Here is a 14,550-nt window from a genome sequence, read left to right as displayed (position 1 = left end):
ACAATTAGTGATGTGTCTTGCTGAAAACATCACTTGTTTTCTGGTTGATGGATTTGTGTAACTTGAAGGCCAAATAGGGCTCCCTTGTGAAATGTTTATCTTATTCCCAAGTGCCATTATTGTCCTGTTACCTTCTCCTTACATACACACACACACACACACACACACACACACACACACACACACACATACACCTAACGTATACATACATTCATATACCCACCTAATTCTCATGTACCCAGGCTTTATCGGCATTCCTGGATATTATTCTTTTTCTATCCCCCAGTGATGTTTACCATCTTATCTACAAGATCCACAAGGACTTTTTTTTTTTTTTGCCTCTATTCTATCTTGAAAATCTTTTGAAATAGAGCTAAACTCTGAATTCACATTCTCTTTTCAATTTGAGGCTTTCTCAACACTAGCCTGTGGTCTTCCGATGCTGGCAGTATCAATGTTCTCCCCGGAACTCTGTGCCAGCACCCAGCTCTGCTCCCCAACTGGACAGGGAAGCCACCAAAGGCACAGTCCTGCTTCAGTCCCTTCTAGGTTCCCATGAGCTCAGCACCATGGCTGGCTCAGAGGAAAGGCTTGGCAAGTGTCTGCTGAGTGAATGAAGTAGCTGGCACTTCTGTTTCTGTCTCTCCAGCTCAATTACGGAACAGAAAATTCTTCTTTCCCCTTCCTGGGGCTTCCTAACTGCTGTTAGTTACACCACCTAACTGGGAATTTTCTGGTTTAGTTCTGGTGAAAAAAGCCTGCTGGAGGTTAGTGATGGGCTCCAAATAAATGATTTTTTTTTTTTTTCGGTGAAGAGGGGTATTTCCTTATTTTTCATTCAACTTGTTGAAGTATATTTTATATAAAATCGACTTGCATCCTCTTGAAGTGTACAATTGAATGATTTTGACAGATGTAAACATCCTTGAAACTGCTGCCACAATTAACATACCAAACAATTCCATCAACCTCAAAAGATTCCTCATGCTCTGAAGTGTCTTCTTTAAATGACACAATCAAGAGAGACTCTCAGTGGTCACAAGGTGGGGGGAGGATCAACCTGGATTTGCCTCCTGGGTGATCTTTTCAGTGCAGGAAACTGCCTAATTCATGACAAAGCCTCAAGATGCCCTCAGTTAAGCAGCAGCTGCCCAACAGAACTTTCAGAGATGATAGAAACTATGCTATGTCTTCACTGTCCTACATGGTGGCCACTAGCTGCATGTGCCTGTTGAGCACTTGAAATGTAGCAGTTTTAACTGTCTTTAAAAATATACACCACATTATTTTCTTTAATTAATTTATAATGTTGATTTCTGGGTTTTGATTTCTTCATTTAAGATAGATGCTGTCTAATGCTGTTTCCATCTTGAAGATGAACTGTTATGATCGCTATTTTCTAATTATAGTTAAATTTTAAATTGATAAATTCCAATTTCATGGGATGAGGGGAATGGACGGTGATAAGGACTTGATATTCAACTGTCTGATAACTCAGTGCCTCTGTTTATAAGACAACAATAAGCTTTTTAACCCAAGATTCAGTTTAAGGGTATATTCTTATAAACTGAACACTTTCTTAGTATGTATAAGAGATTAGCATCATCTTTTGTGTTTAGTGTAATCTCAGATTTGTTTGCCATCTCACATTTTATTCTAGGTTTTATATTCATTAATTTTTGTATGTCTCAGTCTTGGTTGAGCTTCATTGTTTCTTTGTTATGGTAATAAAAAACAGACTTGAACACTCAAAAAAAAAAAAGAAAAGAAATGTAGCAGTGAAACTGAGGAGCTAAATATTTTAATTTAATTTAATTTTTAATTAATTTTAACTTTGGATAGCCACATATGGCCAGTGGCTATCATAGTGCACAGCACAGGAGAAATAAATCAACAAGTACATCTTTATGGAAGGCCTACTGTGTGGGAAGAGAGGCCAGACTCTCTGCCATAGGGGTTTACAGTCTTCTGAGAAGACAGCTTGAAGCAAATGAAAAAGGCAAGAGGATGCAAAACAAACAAACAAATGAAACAAAAAGTGGTACAAAATTGTTGTCAGGCTACAGAGCAGAAAAACCATAAGCGGGTGACACAGTATGGACAAAGAAGAGATGCTGCCCAGACCACGTGCTGTTCAGTGCCAGGGCTAGTTTCAAACCTCTAACTTCTCTCTCCCAGTCCTAACCTACTACACAAAAAGTAGACCAGAGGCTGGGAAGGGCACTGAGGCTAACTGAGTGCATGTAATAATGTCCCAAGATCTAAGAGAAGATAAAAAATCCATAGCATTTGCTCCTGCCTTGGCTCTCAGCCCAGGAACTGCATTCTATGACAAAAATAGTCTTAGAAATATTCTTACCAAGAAAGAACCAAGTTTTTAAACATATCAACATTAAGAGCCAAGGAGATCTAGGACATTTTTATCTTGTAAAACTTAAATTCTATACAAATAGAACAAAAATTGGTAAATGGTAACTTGAAAATGGTTGAGGGTGAATTTTATATTATGTGTTTTGTTTTTATCACAATTTTTTTTTAAAGGCTCAGTGTGCATGTTCACCCCCCAGACCTCATGCTACTGTATATCTCCTGGACTCAACGCTGCGTATGCCACTGGAACTAGTGTCACTGCATGCCCATGGAACTGGCACACCTATGTGCCTCCAGAACCAGTGTGGGACTTGGCACTGCTCGGCACCCTGCTCAGCTGGTAACACTGTGCAAACCTGCAAGTAAAGGTCTTTTCCCAGGTGACTCCTCTTCAAATGCACATACACCCATGAAAGGCCACACAAAATATGAAAAATCAGGGAAACATAATACCACTAAAGAAACAAAATAAGTTTCCAGTAACAGACCCCAAATAAATGAAGATCTATAAATAATCTGATAAAGAATTAGAAACAATTGTTTCAAAGAAGCTCAGCTACAGAGAATGAGAAGACAAGGCATGGATTGGAGGAAAACATTTGCAAAAGACACATCTGATAAAGGTCTGTTATCTGGAATATACAAAGGACCCTTAAAACTCAACCATAAGCAAACAAACAACTCAATTAAAAAATGAGCCCAAGACTTTATTAGACACCTCACCAAAGAAGATATTCAGATGGCAAGTAGCATAAGAAAAGATACTCCACATCAATTGTGATCAAGAAAATGCAAATTAACACAATAACGAGATACTACTACACATCTGTTAGACTAGCCAAAATCTCGGAAACCGACAACAGCAAATGCTGGTGAGGATGTGGAGCAGCAGGAACTCTCATACCTTGTTCATGGGAATACAAAATGGTACATCTCTGAAAGACATTTTATCAGTTTCTTACAAAACTAAACACACTCTTAGTATACAATCCAGCAATAGCACTCCTTGATATTTACCCAAATGACTTGAAAATTAGTGTCCACACAAAAATCTGTACACAAATGTTTACTGAAGCTTTATTCATAATTGACTAAACTTGGAAGCAACTAAGATGCTCCTCAGTAGGTATTTGGAAAAACACATGTAGTATATCCAGACAATGGAATATTATTAAGCACTAAATGAGCTCTCAAATTATGAAGACAGAGGAAATGTAAGTGAATACTACTAAGTGAAAGAAACCACTCTGAGAAGGCGCCATATTGTATGACTTCAACTATATGGCATTCTAGAAAAGCCAAAACTATGGAGACAATGAAAGATCAGTGGTTGCCAGGAGTTGGGGTGGAGTGAAGGATGAAAAAGCAGAGCATAGATTTTTTAGGGCAGTGAAAATACTGTGTATGATATTATTTGATGGATATATGTCACATATTTATTCAAACCCTTTGAATGTATACCACAAAGCATAAAACCTAAAGTAAACTGTGGACAGTAGGTAATTGTAACATGTCAATGTAAGTTCATCCTTGGTAACAAATGGACCATTTTGGTGAGTGATTTGGATAATAAGGGAGGTCATGCATGTGTGGGGTCAGAGACTGTATAAGAAATCTCTATCTTCCTCTCAACTGTGTTGTAAAATTAATTGTTCTTTTAAAAGTGTATTTAAAAACAGATAAAGAAGAATAAGCCCTGTGAGTCACAAGAGAATACAAATAGACAAACCAATAAAGCCAGGAAAATAATACATAAAAATATTTTTAGAAGTTCAACAACAAGATAGAAAGCATGAAAAACAACCAAACAGAAATTCTGGAGATGAAGAACACAACTGAGTGAAATAAAAAATTCAGTAAGGAAATTCAGAGCAGACTCAATCAAGCAGAAGAAACAATCAGCAAACTCAAAGATAGTTGAAATTTTCCAGTCAGAAGAGAAAAAAGAATGAAAAAGGGTGGATAAAGTCTAAGGGATTTATGAAACATCCTGAAATGAACCATATAGATATTATGAGATTCTCAGAAGAATAAAAGAGATAGAAAGTAGTAAAATGTTTATTTAAAGAAAGAATGAAAAGTTTCCAAATCTATGGAAGGAAATAGACATCCAGATTCAAGAAGCCTAAGTGATCCTACATAGGTTGAAAATAAAAAGGTCTTTGCTGATACACAATATAGCTGAATTGTCAGAAGTCAAAGATAAAGAGAGAATTTCAAAAGCAACAAGAGAAAAATGATTTACCCATCACATGTAAGGGAATCCTCATCTATAAATCTATCAGTAGATTTCTCAGCAAAAACGTAGTAGGCCAGAAGAGAGTGAAAGAATACATCCAAAGTACTGAAAGAAAAAAAAATTGTCAACCAAAAATAATGTACCTGTAAAAATTATTCTTTAAAAATTGAGAGACAGGGGCAGGGAGGGTATAGCTCAGTGGTAGAGTGCATGCCTAGCATGCATGAGGTACTGGGTTCAATCCTCAGCACCTCCATTAAATAAATAAATAAATAAATAAATCCAATTACCTACCCCACTCCACACACAAAAAAGTTTAGAGATAAAATCTTTCCCAGACAAACAAAACCTGAGGAATTTAATCACCATTAGACCTGCTTTCTAAGAAGTGCTTAAGGGAATTCTTCAAACTGAAACAAAAACGTGCTAAACAGCAACATAAAAGCATAAATCTCATTGGTAAAGTTAAATACACAGGCAAACAGAATAATATAATGCTGTAATAGTGGTATGTAAATTAGTTTTAACCTTAATATAAAAGCTAAAGAAAAAATGTGTTAATTGGTATCACTATAAAAAGAAGTAAACTATCTGTAAGTACAAAATACATAGGGCTGGGGTAAAAATGTAGAGTTTTTGTATGCAATTGAAATTAACTTGTTATCAACTGAAAATAGACAATTATGAAAGCTTTTATGCAAAGAAATAACATATAATAGATACACAAAAGATAAAAACATAAAAGACTCAAAGTGTTATCACTATGAAAATTATTAAATTTCAAAGGACATCAAGAGAGGAAAACAAAAACATAAAACTGCAAAACAGACAAAAAAATTTAACAAAACTGCAACAGTAATTTCTTACCTAGAGATACTTTAAATGTAAATAGATAAAACCCAGTAAGAAGGCATAGAGTGGCTAAATGATTTTTAAAATAAAATGCCATCCATATACTGTCTATTAAAGTGTCACTTTACATTTAAGAACACACACAAGCTGAAAACAAAGGGATAGAAAAAAATACTCCATGGAAACGATAACAAAAAGAAGCAGGACATATATCAGAGAAAATACACTTTAAGTTTAAAATGTCTCTAGAGACAAAGAAGATCATTATTTAATAATAAAAGGATCAATTCAATTGGAGGATATAACAATTGTAAATATATTCACACCTAACATCAGAGTACCTAAATGTATAAAGCAAATTTGACAGATCTGAAGGGAGAATTTTATAGCAATACAATAATAGTAGTAGACTTCAATATCCCACTATCAATAATGTATAGAATATAGAATATCTAGAGAGAAAATCAGTAATGAAACAACTGACCTGAACAACATTATAGACCAAATGGATATAACAGACATATACAGCATTCTACTCAACATCAGAAGACACATTCTTCTCAAGCACACACAGAACATTCTCCAGGATAGAACGAACGCATGATAGGTCCCAAAGTAAGTCTCAACAAATTTCATGAAAATCAAAAATATTTCCAAGTATCTTTTTTAAGCACAATGGAAATAGGCTAGAAATTAGTAACAGTAAGAAAATGGAAATATTCATAACAAATTGGATAACCTAGGAGAAATGGGTACATTTCTAGAAACATACAGCCTCCTAAAACTGAATCAAGAAGAAGCAGAAAGCACAAATAAGCAAATGACAAATAAAGAGAAGTAAGCAGTGAAAAAGAATATAAAAAACAAATATATGTATGTTTGTGTATGACTGAAACATTATGTTGTACACCAGAAATTGACACAACATTGTAAACTGACTAGACTTCTATATATATAGAGAGAGAGAAAAAATTTAAGAAATTAAGTAAAGTAGCTGTGTGTATATATATATATATATATATACACACACATACACACAAAAAAAAGAAGAAATAAGCAGTAATCAAAATCCTCCCAACAAAAGAAGCCCAGGACTAGAGGTTTTCAAAAGAGAATTCCACCAAAATTCGAAGAAGTATTAATAACACTCTTTCCTAAATGCTTTCAAAATAGTGAAGAGGGAACATTTCTAAATTCATTTCATGAGGCCAGCATCACACTGATACCAAAGTGATACAAACACACCTAAAGATTTAAAAAAAAAAAAAATGGTGGGAAGCAAGATGGCGGAATAGGATGCTCATAGCAAAAAGAAAAAAAGTGACAATGAATATATATATATGTTCATGTATAACTGAAAAATTGTGCTCTACACTAGAATTTGACACAATATTGTAAAATGACTATTACTCAATACAAAATGTAAAATGAAAAAAAAAGAAAAAAAAGATTTAAAAAAAACTGGCCAATATCCTGTTGAACACAAATGCCAAAATTCTAAATAAAATACTACCAAACAGAATCAACAGGTCATTGAAATGACCAACCACGACCACGTGGGATTTATCCCTAGCATGAAAGAATGATTTAACATACACTAGTCAATCAATATGCTACAACATATTGTCAGAATGAAAGATAAAAATCACATAATAATCTCAATACATACAGAAAAACATTTGACAAAATTCAATATCCATTTATGATAATGAAAAAAAAATTCCACAAATTAGATAAAGAAAGAAATGACCTCAACACAAAAATGTCCTTATAAGAAAAACCCATAGCCAATATAATAATCAGTCAGGAAAAACTGAAAGCTTTTCCTCTAAGATTCAGTACAAGGCAAGGATGCCCACTCTCACTACTTCTATTCAACACAGTACTGAAAGTCCTAACCACAGCAATTAGGCGAGAAAAAGAGAAAAACAGCATCCAAACCAGAAGGGAAGAAGTAAAATTATCTCCCTTTGTAAATGACATAATCATTTACATGTAGAACACGATAAAGACTCATCAAAAGAAAAAAAAAAATCCAGTTAGAATTAGTAAGTGAATTAAGTAAAGTTGCTGGATACAAATTCAATATTCAAAAGTCAGTAATATTTCTATACATTAACAACAAACTATCTGAAAAAGAAATTAAGAAAACAATCCCATTCACAGCAGCATCAAAAAGCATAAAATCCTTAGAAATATACTTAACCAAAGAGGTGAAAGACATGTTCACTGAAAAATTATAAGATACTGATGAAGAAAATCAAAGATGACACAGATAAATGGAAATGCATGTCATGTTCACAGACTAGAAGAATTAATATTCTATATTCTACCATACTACCCAAAGAGATCTATAGATTCAGTGCAATCCCTGTGAGAACCCCAAATGCATTCCTTACAGAAAAGGAAAAAACAATTCTCAAATTTGTATGTAACCACAAAAGACCCAGAATAGCCAAAGCAATCTTAAGAACAAAACTCAGGAAAACATACCTCCTGATTTCAAATTATATTACAAATATATAGTCATCAAAACATATATAGTCATCAAAACATAACAAAGTATGGTATAGGTATAAAAATATATGCATATTCTGATGGAACAGAATAGAGAGGCCAAATATAAAACCATGCGTATATGGTCAATTGATCTTAATACAGATGTCAGTAACACACAACAGGGAAAGAATAGTCTCTTCAACAAACAGCACTGGGAAAACTGTACATCCACATGCAGAAGAATGAAATTGGACCCCTATCTCACACCTTACAGAAAAATAAACTCAAAATGGGTTAAAGATGTTAATGTAAGACTTGGAACTGTAAAGCTACTAGAAGAAATCAGAGGGGATAACCTCCATGGTATACGTCTTGCAATTAGTTTTGGATTTGACACCAAATGTCCAAGCAGTGAAAGCAAAAATAGGTAAGTGGGATTCTGCTTCAAACTAAAAATCTTCTTCCCAGCAAAGATAACAATCAACACAGTGAAAATCTCCCTGTGGAATGAGAGAAACATATTTGCAAGCCATATATCTGATAAGAGGTTTATACCCACAATACATAAGAAATTCATACAATTCAATAGCCAAAAAAAAATCCCCGTCTGATCAAAACTGGTCAAAGCACCTGAACAGAAATTTCTCAAAAGAAGACATAAAAATGGTCAACATGTATATGAAAGGGGTTATTAATAATCATCAGGGAAATGCAAATCAAAGCCTCAGTGAGATATCACCTCACACCTGTTGGGATGACCATTATTAAAAAGACAAAGGCTAACAAGTGTTGGGGGAGGATATTGAAAAAGGAACCCTTGCATAACGTTCTTGGTAACTGGTGTAGCCACTGTGGAAAACATTATGGAACTTCCTTAAAAAATTAAAAACAGAATCATCATTTGATCCAGTGGGCTTCTGGGTATATATCCAAAGGAAATGAAATTAGTATCTCAAAAAGATGTCTGCACTCTCACGTTGTTTTCAACCTTTACGAAGAAGGAAATCCTGTCATTTACAACAGAAATGAACGTAGAGGACATTATGCTAAGTGGAATAAACCAGACACAGAACGACAAATTCCACATCACCTTGCTTATATGTGTAATCTAAAATAATCAAGTTCAGAATATGAAAATGAATATGTGTATATTCATGTCTGAAAAATTGTGCTGTACACCAGAAATTGACACATTGTAAACTGACTATAACTCAATAAAAAAAGAAAAAGAAAAGAAAAGAATCAAATTCACAGAAGCAGAGAACAGAATGGTGGTTTCCAGAGGCTGAGAGAAGGGAAAATGGGGAGATATTGATCCAAGGGTTAAGGTTTCAGTTATATAAGCTGAGTAAGTCTGAAGATCTAAGGTGCAGCAATATGGCTATGGTTAATATTATATACTTGAAAGTTGCTAAAAGTGTAGATCTTAAGGGTTCTCGTCACATACATAGAAAAAAATAGAACTCTGTGAAGTGATAGATATGTTAATTAGCTTGAAGGTGGTGATTATTTCACAATGTATATGAATATCGAAGCATCAAGTTATACATCTTAATTAAGGCACACAATTTTATTTGTCAATTATCCTTCAATAAAGCTGAAATAATTTAAAAAGATAAAAGAGAAAATACTTAGATGTCTAAAGGAAATGAGAGTAGTCAAGAATCAGAGGTGAAAGATGAGATGATATGACAAAAATATAAGCAGAAAGGAGAACTGGCAATGGAAATTCAGGGAAAGAAACATCACTGGAAAACGTAAATAGCATTAGAAGCAGTGAAAAAAGAGAAAATTAGAGAAAACAAAATCCATAATGTAGTGGACAGGCTTAAGAAAGTCACACATATAAAGAAGAAAGGGCCCATGAAAGAAAAATTAGAGTAAATTGTGAATATAAACAGTAAAAGTAACAGAGATCCAGCAGAGAACTAATTAGTATGTCTGAAGAAAACAACACAGTAACTGCAATTTTTTTCAACTATGTTATGCTGAAGTTAGATTTCTGATTTAAAAACACTGAAAATGGTAAAATTAATAATAATAATAATAATAATTAATAATAATAATTGCATAGCCTCTGGAGGAAATGAGAGTACATAATTAAAGACTGCAAAACTCCTAAGCAGAAAAATCACATCTCCTACACTCATATTAGCGATGTTTTGCCTCTGGGCTACTATCTTAGTTTCATCTCCACCAAGCGGAAAGAATTCAAATGGCTGGGTCATTCTCACCCTTCTATTTTCAGATCTGATGTCAAATTCTCAGAAGTCCTTCCTCTCCTTCCTCTGGAAAGCAGATGTTTGAAGTACTCTCACTTCACCCTAATTACTTGTTTCCTGAAATATGGTTGTTGCTGGTGTTTTTTAAACTTTCAAAACACATTACTCTGTTGTTAATTATCTGTAACTTACAACTGGAATTTAAGTTCTAGAGGAGGGAAACCATGTTTGTCTTGTTCATCACAGCGCTCCCAGCATCTACTACAGTGACTGGCACATAGTAGGTATTCAATAAATGTGTTGAATGAATTATTTAATAAAAAAATAAAAATTTAAGGCTAAGCAGCATAAAAACAATCACTTTTCACCAAAGGGAGATTTTTCTCTTTGTGTTTGAATTTCTCATTTTTGTATAATTTTTTCATATGTTACTTGAACTAAAAGTAAATTACAAAGTCAAACTAAATAAATGGATAATTTGAAAAATCACAGCCACCCCGTAATCACACCTTGTGTCCCTTAGGCTAGCCTGAGGCAGGCCACCTGGTGATCAAGGTATCAGGTCCAATCCTAACTCCACCCCTCATGTGGTATTTAACCTCTCTGACTCACAGAGAAATATAAGCCCTACTTCCTAGATCTGTGGCTAGGATTAACAGAGTGAGCACATGTAAGGCACTTCATCCCGTGCCTGGTGCAGAGTAAAAACCAACACCACCAGACATGCTGAGACATTTGTTACACTACAATAAGCTCTTTATATGACTCACACACACCCTGTGAGGCAGATGTTACTACTATCCCCATTTTAAGGATGAGAAAACTGAGGCACATAATTAAATTGCCCACTGCTGATGAATGGTTGTACTGAGATTCAGATTCCGGCATCCTGATTCCAGTGCCTTGCTCTTAAACATGGTGGTTAATGTCTGTTAGTTTCCTGGGGCTACTGTAACAACAGACTGCAAATTAGGGGGCTTAAACAACAGAAATTTATTTTCTCATGGTTCTGAAGGCTAGAAGTCTGAGACCAAGGTGTCACAGGGTTGGTTTCTTCTGAGGTCTGTGAGGGAAGGATCTGTTCCAGGCTCTCCCTTTGGCTTCTAGGTACCATCTTCTCCCTGTGTCTTCACACGTCTCCCCTCTGTATGTGTCTCTGTCCAGATTTCTCCTTCTTATAAGGATGACTCTGTAAAGACTCTTATCTCCAAATAAGGTCACATTCTGAGGCATCCTGGGGCTTAGGACTTTAATGTATGAATGAGGGGTGGCAATTCAACCCTGAATAATGCTTTGTGTTGAGTGGACTCAACAAACATTAACTCTTTTTAGGATGACGAGCCCGGTGGTTCAGCCTAGCAGAGAGGTCCATGCACAACTGCTTGAGGAAGCAGTGAAGGCAACAGCAGCAGGTGCATTTGCACATGAACTCCCTCGTGAGGGTCGGGAGGCATGACTGCGTCAGGAAGGCTTCCTGCAAGAAGTGGATTAGCACGCGTGATGTTTTTAAATGGGACTTTTGGAAAATATACTCCTTTCTTAGAAAGTCCTCTCAGTTTGTTTTAATCACTTCTCAAAGCTATGCTAGACATTCACAGCTCAGGATCTCTAGTTTAGCCTAGTTTAAAAAAAAGTAATTACATCATATTAAAGATAATTTGATTGTTACTGAGATGCTAATTGAGTTGAGATGCTTATTGTAGCAGACACATCAGATTGGCAAGGAGGAAACTCAGTTTAAATGCAAACAGTGTTGACGGTAGAATTAAAAGATTGTCAATGCAGTTAATCCAACAGTAATTATTTTCTGAACATACCCTGAGTAGCAAGGATACAATTATATCTACAAACAGTCATAAGAAAATAATTACTCCACACCCCACCTGAGGCAATAGTCCATAAAAGCCCTGAAAATGCCCTCCACGGAAAGCATGGCTCTTCCTCCATCAGACCAATACTGCAGACACCAAAACTGAAAGGGAGTTTCCCTAAGAACCCGAATATTCACTGGGCAGCCCTGCCAGGGTGCTCTTTCCCGAGGGCCATTCCCCTCTCCCCACCTGACTCCACTCCCAGGCCTGCAGTGAACGTAAGCACCCCCAGCAGGGCTCCCACCCCCAGAAGACTCACATCTTCCATCGTCAGATCACACTCTCCCATCCTCCCTGCTTCCCTCTTTGGTCACCCCACACACACTTCTCCAGGTCTCTACTTTCTCCCTCTTGCCCCTCCTGGACTGACAGCCTTTCTGTATCCTCCAGAGCTCCTGATCCACCAAGTGAACCCTCTCTTGTGATGGTCCTTGCCTTTCTGTCACAGCTTCTGCTTCACCCCAGCTAAACCCTAGCCTGGCTTCAGTCAGAGCCACTGAGTAATATCAGGGAGACCTCACACCTAGGTCCCCAGCTGCCCAGGAATCTTGCTACATCCTTGTAGTAGTCAGGGATCCAGAGAAACAGAAATATAACAGTAACTATATATAGTATAGATAAAGCATATATATGCTTTATCATAAGACATTGGCTTCCACAGCCGCCTTCTGCAAGCTGGAGACACAGGAGAGCAGGTGGTACAAACTGACATTCTGAGAACCAGGAGCATTGAAGACTAAAGATCAATGTCCCTCAAGAAGTCAGCCAGAAAGGAAATTCCATTCCAGGTCCTCTGAGAATTGGATGAAGCTCACCCACCTTGGGAAGGACCATCTGATTTACTCAGTCTACAGATCTAAATGCTAGTCTCTCCCAGAAGCATGTTCACAGATATACCCAAAGTATGCAGGCATCCCATGGCCCAGTCAAGCTGACACACAAATTGAACCACCAAAATCCTCCTGCCCACTCTCTCTCATTCTTCTTGGCCACTAGTGCATCATTCTTTTACCTCCCCAACCACTGCCCTACTCCTACTTTCCCACAGTACTCAACAAATAATTTCTATTTCCAATATACAGGAAAAAATGGCAGAAAATAGAGGTGTTACCAAATCCAAACTCATTCTGCTCACCACAAGACAGGCCAATAAATAGGGAGATGAGGTGTTGGGGCAAGGAATAGTGACTTTATTCAGAAAGCCGGCAGACCAAAAGGATGACAGACTAGTATCTTGGAGAACCATCCTGCTCCAGTCAGAATACAGGTTCCTTTTTTCACAAAAACACAGGGGCGGGGGTGTGGTTGGTTGTTGCAAACTTCTTGCTGCAGGAATTCTTTGTTCTTGCAGCCGTCCACGTGGGCCAGGCCATGGTGTCCCTGTAAACTTCCAACAAAACAAAGGTTAATTCTCTATTTTGCAACTTGCCATCTCTACATAAGTGCAGAAACATCCTTAAAGGTCAGAGCCCGGAATAGAGGATCTCCTGTATATTTCAGGCTAAAGGCAACATTGTTTTACAAAACATGCAGAGCTGGCAAGACTAAGCCTAGAAAGCAGGGCACAGTGGTTAAAACTAAAGGAACAGATCCAATATGGAGTCAGGTTTGTTCTCTATTACAAAGGGTCCAGATGGGAACCCTTTCAACTTTCTGCTTCCCATTTCAAAAGTTGCCTGCAAACCTGTCAGTCAAGCTCTTCTCCTTGGGTTTTTCCTCAAAGCAGTGCTTCATCTCCTCCTCATTAAGGCAGATTCCACTGGGCATGTTCTGATCCTTACCTGCCTTGGCTCCCTTTAACCAACCCCAAAATGGGCTTCTGGATTCCCCACCTTGAAAGCCTTTCTCTCAACTCCATATTTTCCTCCCAGTTAAACTTCCAGAGACACTCCCTCTGATAAAGGGAACAACAACAACAAAAAAAAACATGGGGCGATAGGAGGGCCATGTCCCAGGTCTTGACTGAGTCCCTGGGATGTGCCCTGCCAAGTGTGGGTCTTCGGCTTTGCACAGGAAAGAATTCAAGACCATGAGCCACAGTTGAGTAAAGAGAGATTTATTCAGGAGATACATACTCCACAGAGTGTGGGCCATCTCACTCAGAAGGGAGAGTGGCCACGGGGTGTGAGGGATGTTAGTTTTTATGGGCTTAGTAGCTTCATGTGCTAACAAGTCAGGGGATTATTCTAACTACTTTTGGGGAAGGGGCTGGGAGTCCCAGGCATTGGGCCACCGCCCACTGCTTCACCTTTTATGATCAGCCCCGGAACTAACATGGTGCCTGCTGGAGTGCCACTTACCATGTTAATATTTCACAATGAGCATATAATGAGGTATATTAGGAGCCAAATCTCTCACCATCTTGGGCCTCAAGTCCTGTTAGGAGTTGAGTTTTCCACCACCTTGGTGTTAACTGCTGTTTCATTTCTTGAATGGCTGTCCCTTGCCCCCTTCCTTCCTGTCTCACCTCCTTACTCACATTCTACCTGATTGCATC

The sequence above is a fragment of the Camelus bactrianus genome, chromosome 9 (genome assembly GCF_048773025.1).
Source record: "Camelus bactrianus isolate YW-2024 breed Bactrian camel chromosome 9, ASM4877302v1, whole genome shotgun sequence".
In the NCBI taxonomy this organism is placed as follows: domain Eukaryota; kingdom Metazoa; phylum Chordata; class Mammalia; order Artiodactyla; family Camelidae; genus Camelus; species Camelus bactrianus.
Note: the sequence above shows the minus strand (reverse complement) of the source record.